At 45.4% G+C, this 26160-nt stretch overlaps 1 protein-coding gene across 3 annotated transcripts in view; it reads right to left on the minus strand.

Moving 5' to 3' along the window:
* Positions 1-26160, minus strand: part of SHLD2 (shieldin complex subunit 2) — a 60896-nt gene that overhangs the window by 29748 nt on the left and 4988 nt on the right. The window contains exon 1 of one of the 3 annotated variants that reach the window (XM_040970472.1): positions 11888-12174. The exons of 1 other annotated variant lie outside the window; for it this stretch is intronic. The gene's annotated coding sequence lies outside the window, so the exon portion shown is untranslated. Of the gene's footprint in view, positions 1-490; positions 530-11887; positions 12175-26160 lie in introns of those variants that run through there. One more of the 3 variants, XM_040970474.1, reaches the window with a different exon arrangement.

Raw genomic sequence — 26160 nt, forward strand, 5'->3', positions numbered from 1 at the left:
GCCTGGCCCAAGCACTGAATAATGCAGGCATTTGGGGAGTGAATCAGTGATGGAAGATCGCTCTCCTCTCTCTCTCCCCAACCCTTTCCTCTCACATTCTCTCACTCTACGTTTCAAATAAATAGTACCTTTTAAAAATATACCTGAGGTGGGGCCCGGCGCGGTGGCGCAAGTGGTTAAAGGTCCTCGCCTCGCACGCCCGGGATCCCATATGGGCGCTGATTCTAATCCCGGCAGCCCCGCTTCCCTTCCAGCTCCCTGCCTGTGGCCCGGGAAAGCAGTCGAGGACAGCCCAAAGCTTTGGGAACCTGCACCCGCGTGGGAGACCCGGAAGAGGCTCCTGGCTTCGGATCGGCATAGTATCGGCCCGTTGCGCTCACTTGGGGAGTGAATCATCGGACGGAAGATCTTCCTCTCTGTCTCTCCTCTCTGTATATCCGCCTTTCCAATGAAAAAATAATAAAAATAAATCTTTAAAAAAAAAATATACCTGAGGTGGACCCAGCGTGATGGTTCAATGGCTAAATCTTCAACTTGCAAGTGCCAGGATCCCATATGGGTGCTAGTTTGTGTCCCGGCTGATCCACTTCCCTTCTAGCAGCCTACTTGTGGATTGGGAAAGTAGTAGAGGATGGCCCAAAGCTTTGGGACCTGCACCTGTGTGGGAGATGTGGAAGAAGCTCCTAGTTCCTGGCTTCAGATCAGCTCAGCTCCAGATGTTGCAGATATTTGAGGAGTGAACCTGTGAATAGAAGAGAGAAGCAGAGTCAGAGACAAAGATCTCCCAATTGCTGGTTCACTCTCCAAGTGGCCACGATGGCCAAAGCTAAGCCACTATGAAGCCAGGAGCCAGGAGTCTCTTCTGAGTCACCTACACAGATGCAAGGTCTCAAGGCTTTGGGCATGTTTGACTGCTTTCCCAGGTGACAAGTAGGAAGCTGGATGGAAAGGGAAGCAGTTGAAACACAAAATGGAGTCTATATGGGCACTTGACACAAGATGAGAATTAGCCAACTGAGCCATTGTGCCACGTCCAAAAATAATAAATATATATTTTTAAAAGAATAAATATCTGTTTCTCTGCCTTTTAATTAAATAAAATATAATTTTTATTGTGGTGAACAATAGACAGAATTTTCATAACAATTGTTTGTTTGGTTGGTAATTCAGGCTTTTATAATCTTCAAATCAGAAACAATGTGTCAATGTTATACGACAATGACTATATCTAACACCTTTGTATAAGAGAATAATGGCAGCAACTGATAAATATTAGCAGCTAAATACACTGCAATATTCAAACAGTCCATATTAGGAAGGAAGTCATTAATAAGAAGCAAAATTATGGTAATCTTAGGTATCAAGTTGCAGCTCACTACAAACCAGAAAAACACTAAGCATCCCAGTTGCTACTATATAAACCAGCCTGTTTTACCCTTCACAGAAAGAATAAACAGTGTAAAGAATTACTGACGTATTAGATATTATAGATGGTATAATATATGTGACATTTGACTATTCATGTGTCATCAGTATATCACCACTAGGGGGGCCTAAATAACACGGCGAACGCTTCAAGTTCAGAACACAAGTTCACACCCAGCAGGAGAGAGAGAACAGCGTGTGCTGGTGGGAATACTTAGATCTAGATCTACACAGATCATACGCATACAGATACCAATAATGAACGTCTCTTGAATCTTTGAGCTTACTCTTCAGTAGTTTCTTCCTGTTAGCCCCCAAACTTTAAAAACAAAACAAACTTAGGCTGTCTTTCTCGCTCTCCCTTCCCAACCATGTCAGTAAATATGGCTCGCCAGGCTGCAGCTCTGTGCTAACACTTTCACTACGGAAATGAAAAGCTTTCCAACGGCGGATCCAAAGGTCAGTCTGCAAGCTTCACCTTGCTGCCATTTGAAACTGTATCAATTCCCCTTCCTAACATGTTCTGTTTCCTAAATTCTATGGCACAGCCAAATTGGATTTCTTCTGTGCTTCAAACACCAATGCCACTGGTTTCTCATCACGTACCAGAATCTCTACTGTGCCAGGCGTTATCTGTGGCACTGGGATCTCAGCCACAGTGCCAAGGGGCTTTAAGGTGCTCACAGTCTAACAGGACGAACAAGCCGATAGCATCAGTGACAAGGGCTACCACAGGAGTAAAGGCAGGACTGTCCCTAGAAGACAACTCAATGAATGCTGCCTGGTGCCTGCACTTTTCATAGGCTCATGAGGATATGGTTAACCGTGAAATTTTGAAACTGAATTCTCATAATTTTCAGGAAAGGGGAGTCTAATACAGTCCAGAAGTGATGTTGGTCCCAACACAGGGCCCAGGGAAGTTGTCCTCAGCCAAAGGACAGGCTTAATGCTGAGAATGTAAGTGCACCTCACTTCACACTTACTGCTTCTTCCCAAACGTCCTGCAGTCTGATCTTCACTTTTTAACTCTGCAGACAAGCTCTCTCAGCACTTCACCATTCCGACTGTGAAACTCTTTCCTTGGTTTTAAGAACAAGACTGTTTCCAAACTACTGTTTTTATGCTGTTGATATTTCTTATGCTATTTTTCCTCCTTTGGGTCATCTTTTTCCATTTCACACATTTCTGGATAATTTCATCAGTTTGGCTTAAAAGCCAAGCTCTGTCCTAGCCTGCATTTCCAGCCTATGTGACAGGACCACAGCAGAATTAGGGACAAGGGCATGAGTCACAGATGGCAGAGCACCGGGGTGGCACTGAATGGGCTGAGAGCTGGAGGAAGCCCTCCATGGCTGGAGGTGCCCTGGGTGAGCCGAAGTCTACGGAGAACTAGCTTACTCCTACATGACAGCTTGGGAGAGAGAAACATAACATATCATGCAACAGGCCTTCCCTCAGGTGTCTAATAAATACCTGAAGTGGAACTCCAAACAACTGACTAAAAAGTGGCCCTGGCAATTAAAAGAGCTATTCAAGAAGGAAGGAAAGAGAGAGGAAGGAAGGGATGGAGGGAGGAAGGAAGGAATTGTGGGTCAGTGTTGTGGCACAGCCAGTTAAGCTGCAGCCTGTGATGCTGACATCCCAGAGTAGCACTGGTTTGCGTCTTGGCTGCTCCATTTCTGATCCAGTTTTCTGTGAAGTTGGCAAAGTGACAGAGGAGGCACAAATGCTTAGATCCCTGCCACCTACATTGGAGATCCAGACGGAGTTTCAGTCTTCTGAGTGCAACCTGGTCCAGCCCTGGTCAATGAGATCATTTAGGGAGTAAACCAGCAGGTAAAAGATTAATCTCTCTCTAACTCTGCCCTTCAAATAAATAACTCTTTTAAAAATCAATAATAATAATTCATTTCTATAAATGTTGCTGCTCCGACATACTCCAGTACAGAAGCTGTGAGTATGCGGGTGGGAGGACGGAGAGTGGTAAGGGCAGCAGGGAGACAAATGATCACAATAGAATTGCACAGAGAGAAGAGCTGAAGTATGACAACTGGTGACCGTCAGTGTTTCCAGATGGGCTTTCGGTGTTCTCAGAGGGTGAAAGCTCATTAAGATACGAGACCAAACCTGCCAGGCCATATCCATTAGCACAGTTAATGATTACCTAGTTTCTTAATCTGCAGAAGGCCACTCCGTCACAAAGACCAATACAGCCCCAGCCCTTTATCTTTAGAGTGGTCAGAGTCTGACCGATAGGTCAAAGATTTATGAGGCAGGATGGACTGCATCAGCACGTTCTGTCTTTGCAGAACATGGCAACTGGAAAATGCTTATTACCAAATCCAAGAGATGCACAGACTGCTTTCCCCGTCGGATTACTGCGAAATTTCACTTTTACAATAGGTTACAGCCATGATGAACCCTTTTTATGTCTATCTTATCAAAACACTAAGGAATCATAAAATTACTCACCAGCCTCAAATAACACACGAAAGCATGATTTTTGGAGTAAGGCAGATGTGAGTTCAAATCCCTATTCTGTAATTTATTACAAATGCAAACTTGAAAGTGCTGAAGCCAGCTGACAGCCACTGCAATCCATCACACTGCTGTCTCCATATAATTTCAAAATATCCGTAACAAAAAATTTTCATTTCTTTAAAAAATTTTTATTTATTTTGATTTCATTTAAAAGGCAGAGAGAGATTTTCAACTGGCTGATTCACTCTCCCAAATGCCCACAACAGCGGTTGGCCAAGCTGAAGTCAGGAGCCCAGAACTGAACCGAGGTCTCTCACGAGGGTAGCCCTCATTTACTGCCTGTCAGAATGCGTATTACCAGGGAGCTGAACCAGGATTCAAACACAGGTATTCCCATAGAGGATGCAGATAACCACTGTACCTAACAACTGCCTCAAAATTAAATTTCTCTATTTATCAAAAGATGATTAAGTTTCCCTATCTCTCAGTTAAAAATATATCAATATTGGCCCTGGCATGAGTCCGGGCTGCTCCACTTCCCATCCAGCTCCCTGCTTGTGGCCTGGGAAAGCGGTCCAGGATGGTCCAAAGCCTTGGGACCTTGTACCTGTGTGGGAAACTCAGAAGAAGCTCCTGGCTTTGGAATGACTTGGCTCTGACAGGTGTAGTCACTGGAGAAGTGAACCAGCAGATGGAAGGTCTTTCTCTTTGTGTCTCCTTCTTTCTGTAAATCTGCCTTTCTGACAAAAATAAATAAATCATTAAAAAAACCAATATCAATATCAATTCCTGGGCCCAGCACGGTAGCCTAGCAGCTAAAGCCCCTGTCTTGCATTCGCCAGGATCCCATATGGGTACCAGTTTGTATCCCAGCAGCCCCACTTCCCATCCAGCTCCCTTCTTGTGGCCTGGGAAGGCAGTTGAGAATGGCCAAAAGCTCTGGGACCCTGCACCCACGTGGGAGACCCGGAAGAGGCTCTGGGCTCCTGGCTTCAGATCAACACAGCTCCAGTCATTATGGCCACTTGGCGAGTGAATCAGCGAATGCAAGATATTTCTCTCTGTATCTCCTCCTTTCTGTATACCTTTAAAATATATATTTTAATTCTTGTGGAGGGCAGCAGGACAGATAAATCATGGCACATCATGCAAAAGCAAGCGCTATGCTAGAACAATTTAAAAATGAAGAAAAAAAAGCAATATGTAGTTAATCACTATTAACTCAAAGGCTGGAAACTATATGTGTTTTCCTTGGTAACAGAGTCAAGTGTAGTAAGAAAAAGAATAGTTCTTTTTATTCTTTAATTTCACCAACCTCATTTACCTTAATTGGTTTGTGCTAACAAGCAACACTAAACAATAATAACTCAGACTAGTACAGTGATGCTGATCTCTTCATTCTTTTTTTTTTTAAAAAAAGATTTATTTACTTTTATTGCAAAATCAGATATACAGAGCGGAAGATCTTCCATCCACTAATTCACTTCCCAAGCAGCCGCAATGGCCAGAGCTGAGCCAATCCAAAGCAGGAGCCAGGAGCTTCTTCCAGGTTTCCCACACGGGTGCAGGGTCCTAAGGCTTTGGGCCACCCTTGACTGCCTTCTCAGGCCACAGACAGGGAGCTGGATGGGAAGCAGTGCTGCCAGGATTAGAACAGGTACCCATATGGGATCCCAGTGGATTCGAGGCGAGGACTTTGCCACTAGGTTACTGCACTGGGCCCCCAACCTCTTCATTTTTAAGACTTACCAACAATTACTAAATGCTAGTAACTAACTTTCTGTTTACAGTGATGGAAAACGTGCACATTTTCTGCGCGCAATGGAAGAATGCATGCTGTCTCACTGGCTCCTGCATCTCCTTTCCTAAGCACTGATTCCCTCTGCATCCAAGCGAGACCTCTGTCATCACAGGCTCATCTCCATCTGCCCTAGGGGTGGGCAGGGCACGTGAGCCTCCCTGCTGCTGGCAAGGCAGTGGGAAGTTCTTCTGACTGAGGTTCCAAGAGATCTGTCTTCTACCAATAAACATGAAGCGTTTCAACAGGAAATGAACGTTAACCTAGCTGGTTTTCTGCTTTACCAGTGGAATGACCGTGCACCCGGACTTGCTCAAGCAGGTATCCTGGTGTCTCGCTTCTCCTGTCCCTCTCGGGTTGGAGATGAAGTGTATAGTCTCCCTGTTTGAGAGTCCTTGCATAATCATACAAATACTCTACTAACATTAATAACTGCTCTGCTGCCTGCTAGGACATTTTACTGGAAACGTGGTAAGAACGGTAAAGGAAAGATTCTGTTCAGTGTTCCTGCTGAAATGTTTAAACAGTGAGGGGATACTGATGGAAATACAGTTGAATTACGCATAAAATGACAATGTATATTAGAGACTTTCAAGACAGAATTAAGAAGTAAATGAGATAGGGAAGAGAATTAATCTGATAAATCTGTGTGTGGCGACTAAGAGAGTCAAAAAAGGTCAGGCTGCCAGATCTGTTAGCAGTGAAACTGCACTGGGACGCATGGTGTTGGATTCTTCTTTACTACAGAACGTCTCGGCCAGATGCTAACTGGTCAAGGTCACCCTTCCTAAGGAATGTCAAAGGCACAAGGTCAAAAACAGCACATCTCACTCTTTACCTCCACCACCACGAAAACCCCCAAAGAGAGTTCCTCATAAGGGGATCATCCCGAGCTCAGAGGGTAGGTGCCAGGGGCCTGCCTGCCATTCCTGGGCTTGCTCTCACATCCACTCACATTCTACAAAAGATGGAAAAAACTCCTCTTTGTAACAAGTTTATTAGAGAGAGAAGAGCTCCCACGTGGTAGTTCATTCCCAAATGCCTCCATCGGTCCCTGGTTGAAAATACAATGCAAGTCTCCAGATGCACAGCAGAAACTCAACCACTGGAGCCATCACCACTGCCTTCCAGAGTCTATTCTAGCAGGAGCCAGCAACTGACAGATGGAATCAGGAATAGGGCTCAGGAACCATGTGGACACAGGCAGGCTAATCAGCATTTTACAGCCACTAGGCCAAATGCCCAACTCTGTTTCATTTTTTAATGATTTGGAAAGGTGAGGCCAACTGACAAGAAATTAAACATTCAAATTTTAAAACCTGTTGTTGGGCCCGGCGCCGTGGCCTAGCAGCTAAAGTCCTTGCCTTGAAAGCGCCTGGATCCCATATGGGTGCTGGTTCTAATCCTAGCAGCTCCACTTCTGACTTTGCAATAAAAATAAATAAACCTTAAAAAAAAAAAACACCTGATGCTTAGTAAGTTAAAACAGGAACAAGTACAACAAACTACACATGACAATTACTTCTCTGATCAAAACTTGGAATATATTGTTTCTCTTTCACTTTTAGTATCCCAGAGTATACTTCAGCACCTTTGTACTTGCTATTCCTGTGCTTTGGATATTCTTCCTGTAGAATCATGTCTTTTTATCTGAAGTATAATGAAACAATCAACAATTTGCACAGGTCTTAAGAGTTCCCTATAGGACAGGTATCATAGTGTAACAGGTTAAGACACCTGCAATGCCAGCATTCCATATGGATGCATGTTAACAGTCCTGGCTGCTCCATTTCCAATCCAGTTTCCTGCTCATCACCTAGGAAAGCAGAGGGAAATGACTCAAGACCTTGGGCCCCTGCATCCACATGAGAGACATGTAAGAGGATCCACGCTCCTGGCTTGGGCCCGGGCCCCGGCCACTGTAGCTATCTAGGGAGTGAACCAGTGGGTGGGAAGATCTCTATCTCTCCTCCTCTCTCTATAGTTATGCCTTTCAAATAAATTTTTAAATATATTTTTAAAAGATTTAAAAAATATATTTTTAAATAGACATATACTCAAAATAAGTAAATATTCAAAAGTGACAGCAAAAATTTGTGCAGCAATATTTACAACAGCACCATTTACACTACATAAAAAGTAAAAACAGCACAGACGTCCATCACCTGATAGCAAAAAAATGTGATGATGTCCCAGCTGCAGGCAACTGCCTAGGTCGCCTTGTACCTAGGCAAGTGTTACTCTGTTTGGAGAAAAGCAGCCAACAGCTGGCAGGCATTCCAGACGTGGTTAATGTCAAATCTGTGTTAACTACACTAGTGTACAAGCACAGTTGCCTATTCATTTTTTTTTAAAGACATATATGGGGACCCGGCGTGGCAGACCAGCGGCCAAAGTCCTCACCTTCCCACATGGGCGCCTGTTTGAATCCCAGCAGCCCTGCTTTCCATCCAGCTCCCTGCCTGAGGCCTGGGAAAGCAGTCAAGGATGGCCCAAAGCCTTGGGACCCTGCACCCATGTGGGAAACCTGGAAGAAGCTCCTGGCTTCGGACTGGCTCAGCTCTGGCCATTGCAGTCACTTGGGGAGTGAATCATTGGATGGAAGATGTTCCTCTCTGCATATCAGACATTTCAATAAAAAATAGGTAAATCTTAAAAAAAAAAAGATATATATGAAAGGTAGGGAACTCTGGGCCGGGACACACAACCCTGGCCCCCAGGTTGGGGCAGGGGGTGGCACACAGCCAGGGGAAGAGGGTTCTGTGGACATACTGGAGTGGGAGCAGCTGAGGGCATGTTTGACAGGGGAGGAATAACTTCTGGAGTCTTTCATGAACTGAACCACTGCACGTGAAGATAGGTGAGGGAGCTGAGACTGAATGGGCTAGAGGTGAGAGACCGGAGGACATGTCTAGATCAGGCCAAGGTACCCACACAGTGGGAGACCTGGGCCAGGCTAAATAGCATTACCCCCGCCCACTGGCTCACACAAAAGGTGGAGCTGGGGTAATGTCTGGCTGACTAGGCTGCAGTATGTACCCATCCACAAATGTCAGAGCAGGGGGTGAACCATTCTCCTGGGCAAGTTTTTGACATACCCCTGGGCCTGTAGATTCACTATGGCAGTCTTGGTCAGCCAAAGATGTTCGCAACCCTGGGATAATGAAGCTGACGATATCTAAAAACTATCAAGATGAGTCAAGTAACACTTTCGGAACATTCTTCCCCACATCGGGGTCTCTAAGGTGTCATCAAATGACTATCCACCATCTTTAGGTGCTGCTATAGTCTGAAACCAAGGTGATGCCACTTCCCCTTCCCTTCTCTGAGGACAAGGAAGGGGAAAATACTGAAACATTTATCCCACCCCCTTCCTCCATGCCTTGACCCTCCCCACCCTAAGGGAGACCCACATGTGCATGCCTCTCTCTACACTATGTGAACAACATTAAAAATAAAATAAAAAGATGTTCATTTGTCACAAAAGCTTTCTGAAATCCAGACAGTTTTTTTTTAAGATTTATTTTTATTGCAAAGTCAGAGATATACAGAGAAGAGGAGAGACAGAGAGGAAGATCTTCCATCTGATGACGGAAGTAACCACAACAGCCTGTGCTACGCTGATCCAAAGCCAGGAGCCAGGAACTTCCTCCAGGTCTCCCACGCGGGTGCAGGGTCCCAAGGCTTTGGGCTGTCCTCCACTGCTTACCCAGGCCACAAGCAGGGAGCTGGATGGGAAGTGGAGCTGCTGGGATTAGAACCAGCACCCATATGGGATCCTGGCGTGTTCAAGAAGAGGAGTTTAGCTGCTAAACCATGGCGCTGGGCCACCCCCTCCCCACTTTTTTTTGAAAATCCATTTGAACATCAGAAAGATTTTTTATCTTGTTTACTCCCCAAATTGTCACAATGGTTTGAGTGGGGTCAGTCTGAAGCCAGTAGCCAGAAGCCAGCAGCTGTCCCAGGTCTTCTATATGGTTGTAAAAACTTAAACACTTGGACCATCTTCAGTTACTTTTTCCAAGCTATTAGCAGGGAGCCAGATTAGCAGTAGAGAAGCTGAGATGTGAACAGGTGCTCATATGGGATGCTGACATATCCACTATGTTATGATGTCGATCCCATATTTTTTATATTTTATTATAATTCTCTTTTTAAGATTGTTTACATAGTTGAAAGGGATGCACAGCCATATGGGCCTCTGATTAGGGTGGGGAGGGTCAGGTATGGAGGAAGGTGGGTGGGGCAAATGTTTCAGGTTTTTTTTTTCCTGTGTCCAGGGGTGGGGGGTGGGGAGAGATGGAACCAAGCCTTGCTATCAAACTACATCAGCACCTGAAGATGGAGGCTGGTCATTTGATGATGCTTAGAGACCCTAATGTGGGCAAGAGCATCCCAAGAGTGTTGCTTGAATGGTCTTGATGGTTCTGAGAAGTTGTTGGCTTCATTTCTACATAGTCAAGAAAATCTTTCCAAGTTCTGTTGGTTGACAGAATCCATCTTAGTGCATCCCCAAGCCCAGGAACATGCAGCAAAGCTTGGCCAGGAGAACTGTCCAAACTGTTCTACTTTCCATCCTCTAATGAGGCAATCAGCATCCTCTGCTGGCCTAGATGAGCTGGCATCATGTCCCCCATGTATATCTGGGCATGCAGTTCATTGCACAGGCATCAACCACTGAGGAGGCCCAGACCATGCACAGTTTTTAAAATACTCTCTCTCTCTCTTTTTTAGGTTTATCTGAAAAAGTTACAGAGGGTGAGAAGAAGGAGAGAGAGAGAGATCTTCCAGCCACTGAATTCACTCCCTAAATGGTTGCAATGGCTAGAGCTAACTAATCAGAAGCCAGGGGCCAGCAGCTTCTTTCAGGTTGCCCATGTGGATAGAGGGTCCCAAGGTCTTGGACTATCCTCCACTGCTTTCCCAGGCCACAGTAGACTGCTGGATGGGAAATGGAGCAGCTGGGATTAGAACTAGCACCCATATGGGATCCTGGTGGATGCAAGGCGAGGCTTCAGCACTAGGCTATTGTGCTGGGCCCCCCTCACATATATATATATATATTTTTTAACATTTATTTATTTTTATTGCAAAGTCAGATATAGGGAGGAGAGGAAGACCTTCTATCTGATGATTCACTTGCCAATTGACCGCAACAGCCGGAGCTGAGCCAATCCGGAGCCAGGAGCCAGGAGCAAGGAACTTCTTCCAGGTCTCCCACGCAAGTGCAGGGTCCCAAGGCTTTGGGCTGTCCTCAACTGCTTTCCCAGGCCACCAGCAGGGAGCTGGATGGGAAGCAGGGCTGCCAGGATTAGAACCAGCGCCCATATGGGATCCCAGCACGTTTAAGGCGAAGACTCTAACCAATAGGACACCACGCTGGGCCTCCCCTGTTACTGTTAAAAACTTAAACTGTCAATTTGTATATGACCACAATAAAAATTTAAAATGTATTCTTAAACAATAATAATTCTTTAAAAAATTGTAGAAATGGGGGCCAACATTATGGTGTACAGAGTAAAGCCACTGCCTAAGATGCTGACATCCCACATGGGCACTGGTTCAGCACTGGGCTGCTCTACTTCTGATCCCACTTCCTGACACACCTGCGAAAACAGCAGATGATGGCTCTCGTGCGTGGGTCCTGGCACCCACATGAAGACCAAATTAGGCTCCTGGCTCCTGGCCTCAACCTGGCCCAATCCTGGCCATTTCAATCCTCGGGTGGGTGAACTACAAGACAGAGGATCTCTGTAAGGCAGTTACAGAGAGGGGAAAGACAGGCACCAACTGAGCAAGGTTGATTAAAGCTCTTTAACGAAAAGCTAAGTCTCTCGAGTGTGTTCCTAAATTCCACATGATTAAGTTACTGCCTCTAACCCAACAAAGGCACAATTCTATGGGAATTAGTCTCTGATGAGCATTTCAAATAGAGCGAGGCGAAGTACCCTGGTGGGAGGAGGAGTAAGGAAAACAAGGTTCAAGTGCACACACAGAAAGGCTGAACTCTGAGCGTTCTGCCTCCCCCACTCCAGCTCCAAGACAACTGGCTCACAATCCTCCTCCCACCAGAGAGGAAATGAAAAGATCCCCGTCCTCCCTCTTCACAGAAAATGAGAAGGAGACCAGAGGCTGACATGAACAGCTTCCTAATAAATGACACAGCTGGCCATGCTACCCTACCGTGAACTCATAGTCACTAGTCGGCGGTTCCTGGGTTTTCAGTCCGCTGCCAGACACTTTCAGACAGCCAAGGACCCCCTCTCAGCTGAAGAAAGCCTCCATCAGAAGACACAGAAAACAAAGGAGACAAACAGGGAGTGAGGGAACTGAGCAGGGAGGAAATACATACAAGGTAAAGGAGAAAACTTAAACTTTCAGATTTTTTTTAGCTCTATTGTATCCATATCCTTGGAGAGCTAAGAACAGACAGAAATTCCATCATTCTATAATATCTTTAAAAACAATTCATGGGGCCCAGCGCCATGGCCTAGCAGCTAAAGTTCTCGCCTTGAACACGCCAGGATCCCATATGGGCGCTGGTTCTAAGCCCAGCAGCTCTGCTTCCCATCCAGCTCCCTGCTTGTGGCCTGGGAAAGCAGTCGAGGACGGCCCAAAGCCTTGGGACCCTGTACCCACCTGGGAGACCCGGAAGAAGTTCCTGGATCCTGACTTCGGATCAGCGTAGCACAGGCGGTTGTTGCGCTCACTTGTGGGGGGGGGGGGGTGACATCAGACGGAAGATCTTCCTCTCTGTCTCTCCTCCTCTCTGTTTATCTGACTTTCCAATAAATAAATAAATCTTAAAAAAAAAAACCAAAACAAAATTCATGGAAGGTAAACTTACAGAAATGTATCAGAAAGAATGAAGAATCAAATAGGTGGTAACAAGGATAAAAATTACAAAACCTGGAGGCCCAGTCAAAACAATGTAGCATCAGTACAAGAGGGTTCCAGAGGAGAAAACTGACAGGAAAACTAAATCAATGAAATAGTTCCATAAACTGTCCCAGAATGAAACACATCGCCACAGCAGAAACAGTGTCAAATGTCTACACATGGGGAAGTGACAGCTATCTCCTGGAGATAGCTAAAGATGGGACATCAGATGACTCTGAACTTCAGAACCACGCTTGCACCAGGACACAGTGCAGGCAAGTCAGCAAACACAGAGGGAAATGATTCTCTAATCCAGCGGTGATGTTCATAGTGACTATTAATCAAGGGTGAGAAGAAAGTAAATGTTTTTTTTTAAAGTGCAGCCAATCAAGTATGTGCCTCCTGAAAGACAGTTATTCCTTCTCATGAAGTCAGCAATTACAATGGAAAACACTGCACCAACTATACGTGAACCAAGTAATGGTGAGGCCAGCATTGTTCTATTTCACAATAGGTAAACACTCCAGTGTATGCAGATTGTGTTTTCCAAGTGGAATTACACTATAATTTTGAATTTCAGAAGTATTTTCTCTGATTGGCAAATAACTTATGAAATGGATTTAATATTGCTACACAGAAAAATGGTCATTCTGGAAAAAAAAAGAAATAGATTTTGAAATTGAAATTTTTTTCAAAGGTTTACTTTTATTAGAAAGGCAGATTTACAAAGAGAAGGAGATACAGAAAGATCCTTCATCCAGTTTCACATTCCAGTGGCCACAACATCTGCAGCTGAGCCAATCTAAAGCCAGGAGCCAGGAGTTTCTTCCAGGTCTCCCATATGGATGCAGGGTCCCAAGGCTTTGGGTCATCCTCGACTGCTTTCTCAGGGTACAGGCAGGGAGCTGGATGAGAAGTGGGGCAGCTGGGACACAAACTGATGCCCATATGGGATCTCGGTGTGTGTGAGGCAAGAATTTAGCCACTGAGCCATCACGTTGGGCCCTATATTTGAGATCTTGTGCCATAAACAAAGGCCAATTTAATCCGTAACATGCTGAGTACCAGGAGAAGTAATGACCAGCACTGTGTTGACGGCTTCCAATCACTCCCTCCACACTCTTCTCAGCTAGCAAAGGAGCAGTACTGATCTGAGCTTAGGAATCCTGACACGGTTGCTCTTATCTACCTCATTAATAAGCACAACATTATCTGTAGCACAGTATTTGCTTTCTCTCAGGAGCTTAAACTATTTAATAAATAATGCATAAAAATTCAGTGTACTATTTGAACTGTAATGTTTCTATGTACAGGAGCTCCAGCCATGTAAAAATCATTCCTAATACAAATCAAATTATGGTCACAAATTGCTCAGGCTGCTTCTAAGTATAGGACCTGCCAGCTGTATCAGAGACCTGGTCCTGGGCCCTAGCTTCAACTCAGCCCAGCCCCAGCCAGCGTGAGCATTTGTAAGGTAAGCCAGCAGATGGGAGACCTGTCTTTCTCTAATAACTAATTTTTAAATTAAAAAAACATATTGCTCTAGCTCAGATCCAAGTGTCTATAAATACATATTCCCAAAATGAAGTAGACAGTTACTCAACAATTACAGCAAATTATTTGAAGGGCTAGAACAACTGCAAAACTTGTTAAAAATGACTGAATTTAGTAGACAATGTATTTGATGTAGCAGACAAAATACTGTCCACAACGATACTGATCCTTCTGTTTTAAACCCAAGAGAAATTCACCTTTAAAATGTCCCCTCAGGGCTCCTGTAGCAAAACAGCGGAATCCGGCCGCTGCCTGAGAGACCAGTATCCCTCGCAGAGGACTACACCCGATCCAGCTCACTGCTAACGGCTTGGGGAGGCAGCAGAAGATGGCCTTCATGCTTGGGCTTCTGCATCCAGGTGGGAGACCTGGCAGAGCCTTCAGACTCCTGACTTCCCGTGTGGCCCAGCCCTGGCTGTTGCAGCCATTTGGGGAGTGATCCAGCAGACAGAAGATCTGTCTTTCTCTCCATCTCATTCTCTCCTGGTGAACCTCTAACTTTCAAGGACATAAACAAATCTTTTTCTTTTTATAAAGATTTATTTTTATTATTTTTTTATTGGAAAGGCGGATATACAGAGAGGAGAGACAGAGAGGAAGATCTTCCGTCCGATGATTCACTCCCCAAGTGAGCGCAACAGGTCGATACTATGCCGATCCGAAGCCAGGAGCCTCTTCCGGGTCTCCCACGTGGGTGCAGGGTCCCAAAGCTTTGGGCCGTCCTCGACTGCTTTCCCAGGCCACAGGCAGGTAGCTGGATGGGAAGCGGGGCTGCCGGGATCAGAACTGGCGCCCATATGGGATCCCAGGCGTGCAAGGTGAGGACCTTTAACCACTTGCGCCACCGCGCCGGGCCCTAAACAAATCTTTTTTTAAAAAGATCCCCTCAATTTTACATCACTCTGAGAAAACAAGTCAGTCTTTTATAATATACCCTTAAAGGAATGATTATTTACCCCAGAAACCCAGAGTTCCCTTTAACATTTATGGAATGATTGACAATCTTTTTCCTTGTCCCAAACACAAAATGCCTCCAGACTGATCCCTTACATAAGGCCAGAGAAGCACCTTCACTCCCAGGCACCACTGAAATTGCCCCATAAGTATAATGTACTTCTCTTGAAAACCCTTTCAACTTTGAAAATTCACACCACTAGTGAAACCAGTTGCATATTTCTTTGTAATGATTTCATTGGATGCCCACTAAAATGCCTGTTGAGAGCTGTGAAAGTGAGCACTGGGGATGGCTGGTGGGCGAGCATGGCACCACATGAACAGAGTGATGAGCCGTGACACAGGAACCCACTGAGCCCCCAGCCACAAGAGCCCTGTGTTTCACACAAACATTGTCAAGTTAAGGCTTGGTCTATTTTTGAAAACTATTATTTTCCAACCAAGACAATTTAATTATAGTAATTAAGTCTATTCCTAAGCCTTTAAGCATATCAATTTTTATTTGTAAAAAATATACAAGCATTATCTCTGACATTAAAACAAACTGAGTAAGTTTTACTCACTTGCATTAAGTTCAAATCCTAGATTCAGATTATAAGATCACCCTGAACCAAAAATCTCCTGTAAAACTTTTACTGAAGAACAGTTTTGGGGTCTGGAGTGGTAGCCTAGTAGCTAAAGTCCTTGTCTTACATGCGCCAGGATCCCATATGGACACTGGTTCTAAATCCAGTGGCCCAACTTCCCGCCCAGATCCCTGCCTGAGGCCTGGGAAAGCAGTCAAGGACCAGCCCAAAGCCTTGGAACCCTGTACCCACTGGGGGAGACCTGCAAGAGGCTCCTAGCTCCTGGCTTTGGATCAGCTCAGCTCTGGCCATTGTGGCCACATGAGCAGTGAACCAGCAGATGGAAGATCTTTCTCTCTGTGTCTCCTTCTCTCTTTTTAAATACGCCTTTCCAAAAATAAATAAATAAATAAATCTTTCAAAAGAGAGAGAGAGAATAGGTTTGAGGGAGCTGGCAAAAAGATATAGTTATCAAGGTAATCCTCCGCCTGTGATATCAGCATGCCAAATGGGTACCAATTCTTGCCCCAGCTGTCCCACTTCTGATCCAGCTTCCTGCCTGTATGCCCAAGAAAGCAAGTGGAAGATACCTCAGGCCTGGGGCCCCTGCCAGCCATCTGGGAAACCTGGATGAAGCTCCTGGTTCCTGACTTGGGCCTGGTTCAACCTTAGCTGCTGTACCCATTTTGGGAATCAATAAGCAGATGTGAGATCTTTTTCTTTGTCTCTCCTTACCTTCATAGCTATTACTTTGCCTTTCAAATAAGTAAGTAAAAGTCTTTAAAAATTAAAAAAAAAAAAAAAAAAGGTGGGAGTACATAGCACAATGGCTCAACAGGCTAATCCTCCACCTTGCAGTGCCAGCATCCCATATGGGTACCAATTCATGTCCTGCTTGCTCCAGTTCCAAATCAGCTTCCTGTTTATGGCCTAGGAAAGCAGTCAAAGACAGCTGAAGTTCTTGGGCTCCTGCATTTATGTAGGAGACCTGAAAGTAGTTCTTGGCTCCTGGCTTCGATTCAGCTTGGCTCTGGCCATTGCAGTCGTTTGGGGAGTGAACAAACGGATGGAAAATCTTTCTCTCTCTGTAAATCTGCCTTTCAAATAAAAATAAACAAATCTTTAATCAGTTGTTCAAAAAAGGATGGTTTATATAAAAAGAACAATAAGTGCTGTGCTTTAGTAAACCAGACAATATAAATTCATTAAGAAAAAGCAAAGCAGAAACCAAAATGTCACTTTTCAGCATCTACTGTCATTTATTCCATCCAAAAGTAAGAAACAGAGGTCTAGTTGTTCTGTGCTCTCCCTTCCCCAACTCAAGAAGTTTAATCCCCAAAGTCCTAGAGAGTGGTGCTGAGTGAAAACTGAACCTGACTCTGGCGCTTAGAGGTGGGGTCTCTGTGGAGTGAGGAGTACCGAGGCAGAGCCCCCAGGACTGAATCCTGTGGCTTCGGGCCACAAACAACAACACAGGTGCTGTCTCCACCTTACGGTGATGTGACAGGACATACTCCTTGAGCTCTTGCCAGCCAGAAGGCCACCACCAGGGAGGCCTCCAGGCCATGGGCCTCCAGAACTGGTAGCCCCATAGAACCTTCTTCCTATAAAAGTACCCTTTCCTAAGTATTTCATTAGATCAACAAAATGCTAATAAGTGGAGTAACAAAGGGTAGTGTAACAAAATTGATGCCATTCTCGGGGATAGAGAAATTTTGATGTTTTCATTCTGAAAAGCAAATGAAGCAAACAGAATATTCCAACCAACCTCTGGCTTCCCAGAAGCGTTGTCTTGGATATAAATGTTCTTGGGTCAACATTTCAATAGAATTTTCCCTCATTTATTCCAGTTTTCTCAACATGTGAAACTATATTACACAGTATAGCTGTTTAGGAAAACAGTGCTTTTTGTTTATGTTTTAAAGACTTATTTATTTATTTTATTGGAAAGACAATTTTACAAGAGGAGATACAGACAGAAAGATCTTCCATCTGCTGGTTCATCCCCCAAGTGGCTGCAATGGCCAGAGCTGAGTCCATCCGAAGCCATAAGGCACAAGCTTCTCCCAGCTCTCCCATGGGGGTACAGGGTTGTCCTCTGCTCCTTTCCCAGGCCACAAGCAGGGAGCTGGATGGGAAGTGGAGCAGCTGGGACATCAATCAGCACCCATATGGGATTCTGACACATGCAAGGTAAGAATTTAGGCATTGAGCCATCATGCCAGACTCAGGAAAACATTTTGGCAGTTTCTCAGAAAGTTAAGCAAAGTTACAGTGTTACCAAATAGTCCAGTAACTCAATCTCGGGCACACCTGAAGGAGAACTGAAACCACATCCAGCCCAGTTGCAGGCAACTGCCTGCCCTGTGCCTTGGCAAGTGTTACACTGCTGGAAGAAAAGCAGCCAGTAGCTGGCAGGTGTTCTGCACCTGGTTAATATCAAATTTATATTAATTATACCAATATATACATATTTTATTTTTAATGATAAGGCTGGGACATGCCACTCTGGCCCCCAGTTGGGGGAGGGCTGCAAATTGCCAAAATAAGGGGACGTGGGGACATACTGGAGTGGGAGCAGTTTAGGGCATGTTTGAAAGGGCAGAAATGGCTTCTGGGGGCTTCCACAGACTGGACCACTGCACTGCAGGTAGATTAGGGAGCTGAGACACGGTGATTTAGAGGGGGAAGCCAGAGTGCATGTCTGAGTTAGGCCAAGGCACCAGCCCACAGACAGACCTGGGCTGGACAAAATAGCATCGCCCGCAGCCTGCTGGTGTACCTAAAAGCTGGTGCTGGAAGTAATGCCTTGCTGGGCTAGGCCACAGTATCTGCCAGTGACACCCACCAGAACACAAGAGAACAGGATCTAGGGGGCAGATTCTGTAGGGAATTTGTGCCTTCACTTCTGTAGGACTACAGCACCTGTTGGTTTACAAAGAGAGCTAGGAGCAGTGACTGGCTGAACTAGGCTGGGCTGAACTAGGCTGGACCATAAAACTCACCTGAGAGAAACCCACCTGTTACTTGTAGGAGCTGGAGCTGGGAGAAGACTAGGGTTGGGGGGCAGGCTGTAGTGCCCACTGGCACATGCCAGGGCCAAGACTGAGGACAGACCATGTCAAGTAGGGCCATTGCCCCTGCTGGCACACGTGAGATCTGGGGCTAGAATAGGCCCAGTAGGGGAACACGAGTAATTTCCCCATAAGGCCACACCTCCCACTAGGGAGCACCAGCGGCAGGATTGGGGCTGGGCCAGGCCAGGCTGTAGCATCCACTGGCACAAAGAGATCTAGAACAAGGTGTGGGTCACGTCTAGCTGGGTGAGGTTGCAATAACAGCCAGCAACATCTGAGACTGCAAGTGGACCAAGCCAGGTTGAGCCAAAGCACCAGCCAGTATGTACCAGACCTAGGGTTGGGAACAGACCTGGTAGAGAAACTCTGGGGATTCTTCTGCTGAGTTGTGGCTCCCATTGATAAGTGTGAAAGTCAGGATATGAGAAGACCAGGCTATACAAGGCTGTAGCACTTACTGGCATTTGCAAGAGCCAGAATGGGCATGTGATAGGTCACACTAGGTTGCGGCACCCACCAAATCACATGACAGTGGGTCTGAGGGTGGGCCTGGCTGGGCTAAGCTGTAGCACCTATTGGTGAGAGAATGGGTACAGGCCAGTCATGCTATACCACAGTACCCACTGTAAGTGCCAGGACTGGGGGCTGGCTGTGTCAGGTTGGATAGCAGCAACCATAGACACACACAAGATCTGTTGCTGGGGGTGGGCCTGGTAGGGGAATTGGGGAACTCCCCTGATGGGCCACAGCCCCCATTGGTGAAAGTGAAGGGTGGAGGCAGGTTAGACCAGGCTGGGCTGCAATACCCATTGGTATACATGTTAGCCACATCTGGAAGCAGGTCACGCAAGGTCAATCCATAGCACACAAAGGCTTGAGAGTCAGGACAGGGTACAGGCCAGGCCCGGTTGGATTTCAACACCTGTCAGTTCACATGAGGACTAAGGGTTGGCAAGGCTGGGCTAGGCTATGGCCCACACTGGTAAAAATTGGGACTAGGAACAAATGAGGCTGAACCAGGTTATAGTATCTGCTGGTGAATGCCAAGATGGAGGGTGGCCCATATCAAACTGGGTCACAGCACCTGGTGGCACATGTAAGACCTAGGGCTAGGAGTAGGGCTGATGAGGGAAATTCAGGGACTCTCCTGCTAGGCTGTTGATTCCATTTGTGAGCATGAAAGCTGGGACTGGGGTGGACCAGGCCAGGGGCAGGCTATGTTGGGCTAGGTTGCTACATCTGCTGGAAAATGCCAGAACTGGATACAAATCATGTCAGGCTAGACCAGAGTATCCCCTGGCACATACAGGATCCAGGGCTGGGAACATGCCTTGCAGGGGAATTTTGGGCATTCCCTTGTTAGGCTGTACCTGTCACTGGTGAGCACAAGAACCAGAGCAGGGAGAAAGCTAGGCTGGACAAAGCAGTGGCATACACGAGGGCCAGGTCTGGGGGCAGGTTGGGCTAAGCTAAGTCACAGTACCACAGGTGGGACATGATGGCCAGCTCATCTAGGCCAGCAGAGGATGCTGACTGCCTCATTAGAGGATGGAAAGTAGAACAGTTTGGACAGTTCTCCTGGCCAAGCTTTGCTGCATGTTCCTGGGCTTGGGGATGCACTAAGGTGGATTCTGTCAACCAACAGAACTTGGAAAGATTTTCTTGACTATGGAGCAATGAAACCAACAACTTCTCAGAACTATCAGGACCACTCAAGCAATACCCTTGGGATGCTCTTGCCCGTATCAGGGTCTCTAAGCATCATCAAATGAATGAGTCCCACCCATAGTTCCAGACGTAGTTTGATAGCAAGGAGGCACCTCCCCTCCTGTCCCGGGAACACAGAAGGAAAAAAAAAACTGAAAACATGTATCCCCACACATTCCTCCATACCTGACCCTCCCCACCCTAATTAGAGGCCCACATGAACCCACATACCCACATGCATCCCTCTCAACCATGTAAATATTAAAAATGAAATTCAGGGCCCAGCGTGATAGCCTAATGGCTAAACCCTTACCTTGCATGTGCAAGTTTGTGCGTTCTGCCTGCCCCACTTCTCATCCAGCTCCCTGCTTGTGGTCTGGGAAAACAGTAGAGGACGGCCCAAAGCCTTGGGACCCTGCACCCACATAGGAGACCTGGAGGAAGCTCTTGGCTTCAGATCGGCTCAGCTCCAGCCATTGCAGCCACTTCGGGAGTAAACCAGCAGATGGAAGACTTTCCTCTCTGTCTCTCGTTTTCTCTATAAATCTGTCTTTCCAGTAAAAAACAAATAAATCTTCAAAACAATTTTTTAAGTAAAATACAAAAAAACAAAACACATCCAGACCAAAAAAAATTTCCACATAAATATTCACAGCACCACTTTCCAAAGCAGACAAAAAATGAAAACAGCTGTCCATCAATTGAGCGGATAAATGCACATGTAAACCATGAAAGATTATCCAGCAGTGAAAAGGTATGTAGTTATGCTACAACATGACTAAGCCTTAAAAATACTGAGTGAAAGGAGCCAGTTACCTAAGGCAACATACTGTATGATTCTGTTTACATGAGACATCAGAACACGCCCAGAGAGATCTGTGGCGCCAGAAGCAGGCTCTGGGGGGGAAGGAAGAACAGGGAGTGTCTGTTTAATGAGTAGGAAACTATGAAGTTGGCTGCATAACACCACGAACGTAGCTAATGCCACATTCATCACAGGTAACTACAGTGCGTACTGACATCTATCAAAGTTAGCTTCTAAAAAATATGTTGACTATTTTGGTAATCATATAAAAGTCTTATAGTTGGGTTCAGCCTCCTAGCATAGCAGATAAGCTGCCCTCCTAGGGCACTGGCATCCCATGTGGCTGCCAATTCCCATCCTGGCTGTTCTGCTTCCAATCCAACTCCTGGCTAATGGCATAAGAAGGCAGTGGAAGACAGCTCAAGTCTTTAGGCCCCTGATACCCACACAGATAAACCTCCTGACTCTGTGCTTTCATCTAGCCCAACCTGGCCATTGTGGTCATTTTTCTGTCTCACTTTCTCTCCCTCTGTTTGTAGCTCTGACTTTAAAATAAATACATCTAAAAGCAAAACCCTCAAAACTTTATTGCTAATTAAGTAAAAATAAGCATTTTTCAAATTAAACCTTCTTCTATAATGCCCAATCCTTAAGTTTTTCTATTTAGTATCAAGTGTCAAAAAATCCACAGCATGTGGGACATGGAATGGTAGCCTAGAGGCTTGTATACATGTGCTGTACATATGTGTGCTGGTTTTAATCCCAGAAGCTCCAATTCCCATCCTGCTTGAAGCCTAGGAAAGCAATCGAGGACAGCCCAAAGCCTTGGGACCCTGCACCCGTGTGGGAGACCCGGAAGAAGCTCTGTGCTCCTGGCTTTGGATGGGCTTAGCTCCAGCCGTTGCACTGACTTGGGGAGTGAATCATCGGACGGAAGATCTTCCTCTGTCTCTCCTCTTCTGTATATCTGCCTTTCCAATAAAAATAAACAAATCTTTAAAAAATAACTTTACAATAAAAAATAAAATGTTTTTCTAAAGATTTATTTATTTATTTACTTATTTACTTATTTGAAAGGTACAGAGAGGAGAGACACAGAGAGAGCTTCCTTCAGCTAATTCACTACAAAATCACCACAGTGGCTGGTCCAAAGCCAGGAGTCAGGAATTTCTTCCAGGTCATCCAAGTGGGTGTACAGCCCCAAGCATTCAAGCCATCTTGTGCTGCTTTCCTAGGTCATCAGCAGGGAGCTGCATAGAACAGAACAGGCAGGACTGGAGCCTGCACACAGGAGGGATGTTGGCGCCACACACAGAGGCTTAGTCCCACTTGTTCATTCCTAATGCATACCAACAACACAAAGTAAAACACTTCTTAGATCATTGGGGTCCAGCATGGCGGCTCAACAGGCTAATCCTCCACCTGCAAATATAGCATCAGTTTGTGTCCTGGCTAGTCCACTTCCTATCAAACTCTCTGCTTATGGCCTGAGAAAGCAGTAGAGGATGGCCCAAAGTCTTTGGACCCTGCACCCGCATGGGAAAACCAGAGGCTCCTGGCTTTAAATTGGCTCAGCTCTGGACATTGTGGACACTTGGGAAGTGAACCAGCAGATGGAAGATCTTCCTCACTCTCTCCTTCTCTCTATAAATCTGCCTTAATTCGAAAAGCAAAGTTTCAGAGTGGAGAGAGAGAGAGACTCAGAGAAAAATATCTTCTAGAAAAGGCCAAATTCATCCACCTACATAGAATGTGCCCCAAGTTCATCTGCTGTATCCCTGCCAAGTCCAGTACAGACTAAGCACACAGCATGTGCGTGATGTCTGTGCATTAACTATGGAAATCATCAAATCAAATCAGTTTCCAGCTAAAGTAATAACACTAATTTTAGGTTTACACAACTTGGATGAGTTACATGATTTATAAACACATATAATGACTCACTTTAATGTCATAAGACTTTGCAGATGGATAAGTAACTTGCCTAAGGCTACAACACAAGCATATTGCAAAGCCAAGATTCAAATGGTCTATCAGATATATGCGCTAAGTGTGTACTATAAACATGTATTCACAGTTTAACTGGCAAGTGTTCATATTCTCTCTTAAACACAATATCTAAGTATGCAGAAAATAAGGATGAAGAGTGCTGAAGAAGAACACTGCTGAAGAGTGCAGTGAGGTGTCAAACACACGAGGCACCTCGTACCTGCTGCACACCATGGGCTGTGCCGCCTACAGGTTATGCCTGACCCCTCATGGTCACAGCATAGCCCCTTTTGGTTTTTTGTTTGTTTCTTTGTTTAAGGTTTATGTATTTGTACTGGAAAAGTAGGTTGATAGAGAGAAGGAAATACAGAGAGGAAGATCTTTCATCCACTGGTTCATTCCCCAAGAGGCTGCAATGGCCAGAGCTGAACCAATCTGAAACCAAGAATTTCTTCTGGGTCTCCCACATGGTCCAGGGTCCCAAGGCTTTGGGCCACCCTCTACTGCTTATCCAGGCCACAAGCAAGGAGCTGGATGGGAAGTGGAGCAGTGGGGACACGAAACGGTGCCCATATGGGATCCTGGTGTGTGCAAGGCAAGGATTTAGCCACTGGGGCTTAGTGCTGGGCCCAGAACTGAGTACCTTTGCTTTCATCTCTGCTCTCCACAGTTAAACCTTCTCATAATCTTGTGGGGAATTCAACGTAAAAGATGACAGCAGCCTCACTTCTTGTCTCACATGAAAGAAGAAATTTCAAGGGGACCATTTCCATGTGCAAAGCAAGATTTACTTACGAGAGAGTAAGAGGTCACCTGCCATAGTGACAGAAGGGGGCTCCAAGGGAGGAAAAACCCTGATAGCCTGCTTTTAACATGAGGACTCAAAGCTTAAAGAAAACCTGTCAAGGTTGCAGAAATTATAAGGGGTATCGTTGAGAATAGAAACCAAATGCAGGGCCAGCATAGTGGTGTAATAAGCTAATCCTCTGCCTCTCGGAGCTGGCATTCCATACAGGCATTAATTCATTTCCCAGCTGCTCCACTTCTGATTCAGCTCCCTGTTTATGACTTGGAAAGGCAGCAGAGGATGGCCAGAAGACATAGAAGTTTCTAGTTCTCAGTGTTGGACCTGCCCACTTCTGGCCACTATGGCCTTTTGGGAAGAGCTCTCCTCTCTCTGTACTGACTTTTCAACAAAATAAACAAATCTTAAAAAAAAAAAAAAAAAAGGGCCCGGCGCGATGACGCAGTGGTTAAGGTCCTCGCCTTGCACGCCCGGGATCCCATATTGGTGCCAATTCTAATCCCGGCAGCCCCACTTCCCATCCAGCTCCCTGCCTGTGGCCTGGGAAAGCAGTCGAGGACGGCCCAAAGCTTTGGGACCCTGCACCCACGTGGGAGACCCGGAAAAGGCTCCTGGCTTCGGACTGGCATAGTATCGGCCCGTTGCGCTCACTTGGGGAGTGAATCATCGGACGGAAGATCTTCCTCTCTGTCTCTCCTCTCTGTATATCCACCTTTCCAATAAAAATAAAATAAATCTTTAAAAACCTACATGTTCCATACAAGAACAATTAAAAAAAATTAAAATAAATTTTTAAAAAAGGAAGGAAAGAAAAGAAAGGAAATAAAAGAAAATGGGGAAAGAAAGCAAGGACAGAAGATACCAAAATAAATATTGACTGAGTGCTTTCTATTTACCAGGGCTATAAGAGCTACTTAGAATATTAACAATCTCCACGCATTCTCCACAAACCAAACTGATTTTCTATCAGAGATTAAGCATCCCTATAGATTTTTATTTTAATAACTTTTAAAATGATTGTCCATGTTTAGGTCATATACATTAAGTACCATTTATCAACATCAAAAGGAGACTGCCACAGAAATCTAACACACATCCTGCAGCAAGTGTAAACATATTAATAACTCTGTCCCATACACATGATGTTGAACCAACTGCCAGATAAGACCACTCTGAAAGACACTTCACACCATGAAGTACTCTATGAGGCTTTCAGATTTTAAACAACAGTGACATTTCAGAAGAAAAAAAAAAGAAGTCAGCACCAATGCTGGTTCAATATTAATAATAAGTGAGCTAACACACAGGTCCATGTTTGCCCAGTCAAGCTTTGCTTACGAGGGGAGCCGGAAAGCCAGAAAGAAGCTGGTTTGAACTGCCATACCACCTGTACCATGACAACCTCACTTCAGGGGAAGTGAAGCTGGTATCAGCAAAAGGCACCCTGACACACTGAAAAGTGTTCTTTCCTTTTTCACTATGTTCATAATTCGTTCAAAATATACTTTTGCATCTATCTTCTTAAGCAAGAAAGGGAGGTAACTGACACGGAGAACATTCTATGTCTCACACATACACATACTTTAACATTTAATTCTAGGGACGGGCTAAGCTTCCACTTACAATGCCAGCATCCCATATGCATATCAGTTTGAATCCTGGCTGCTCCACCTCTCACCAGCTCCCTGTCTGTGGCTTGGGGAAACAGTCAGGATGACCCTGCACTCAAGTGGGAGACTTGGAAGAAACTCTTAACTCCCAGCTTCAGACCAGCCCAGCTCTAGCCATTAAGGACATTTGAGGAGTGAGCCAGCAGATGGAAAATCTCTCTTTCTTTCTCACTCTCCTCTCTTTAACTCTGCCTTTCAAACAAAAATAAAAATTAAAACAAAACAAAACAAACTCAAAAAGATTCAATTCTCATAGCCACTCTGCAAGATATTACCCTTCTCTTTTAAAGAAAGAAATATAAGTTTAAAAAAGTGTAGCAACTGGGTCCCCCGGCGCAGTGGCCTAGTGGCTAAAGTCCTTGCTTTGAACACACCAGGATCCCATATAGGCCCTGACAGCTAACCCAGCAGCTCCACTTCCCATCCAGCTCCCTGCTTGTGGCCTGGGAA

Source organism: Ochotona curzoniae, unplaced genomic scaffold, assembly GCF_017591425.1.
Source record: "Ochotona curzoniae isolate NIBS_2020 unplaced genomic scaffold, NIBS_Ocur_1.0 scaffold_4763, whole genome shotgun sequence".
Lineage (NCBI taxonomy): Eukaryota > Metazoa > Chordata > Mammalia > Lagomorpha > Ochotonidae > Ochotona > Ochotona curzoniae.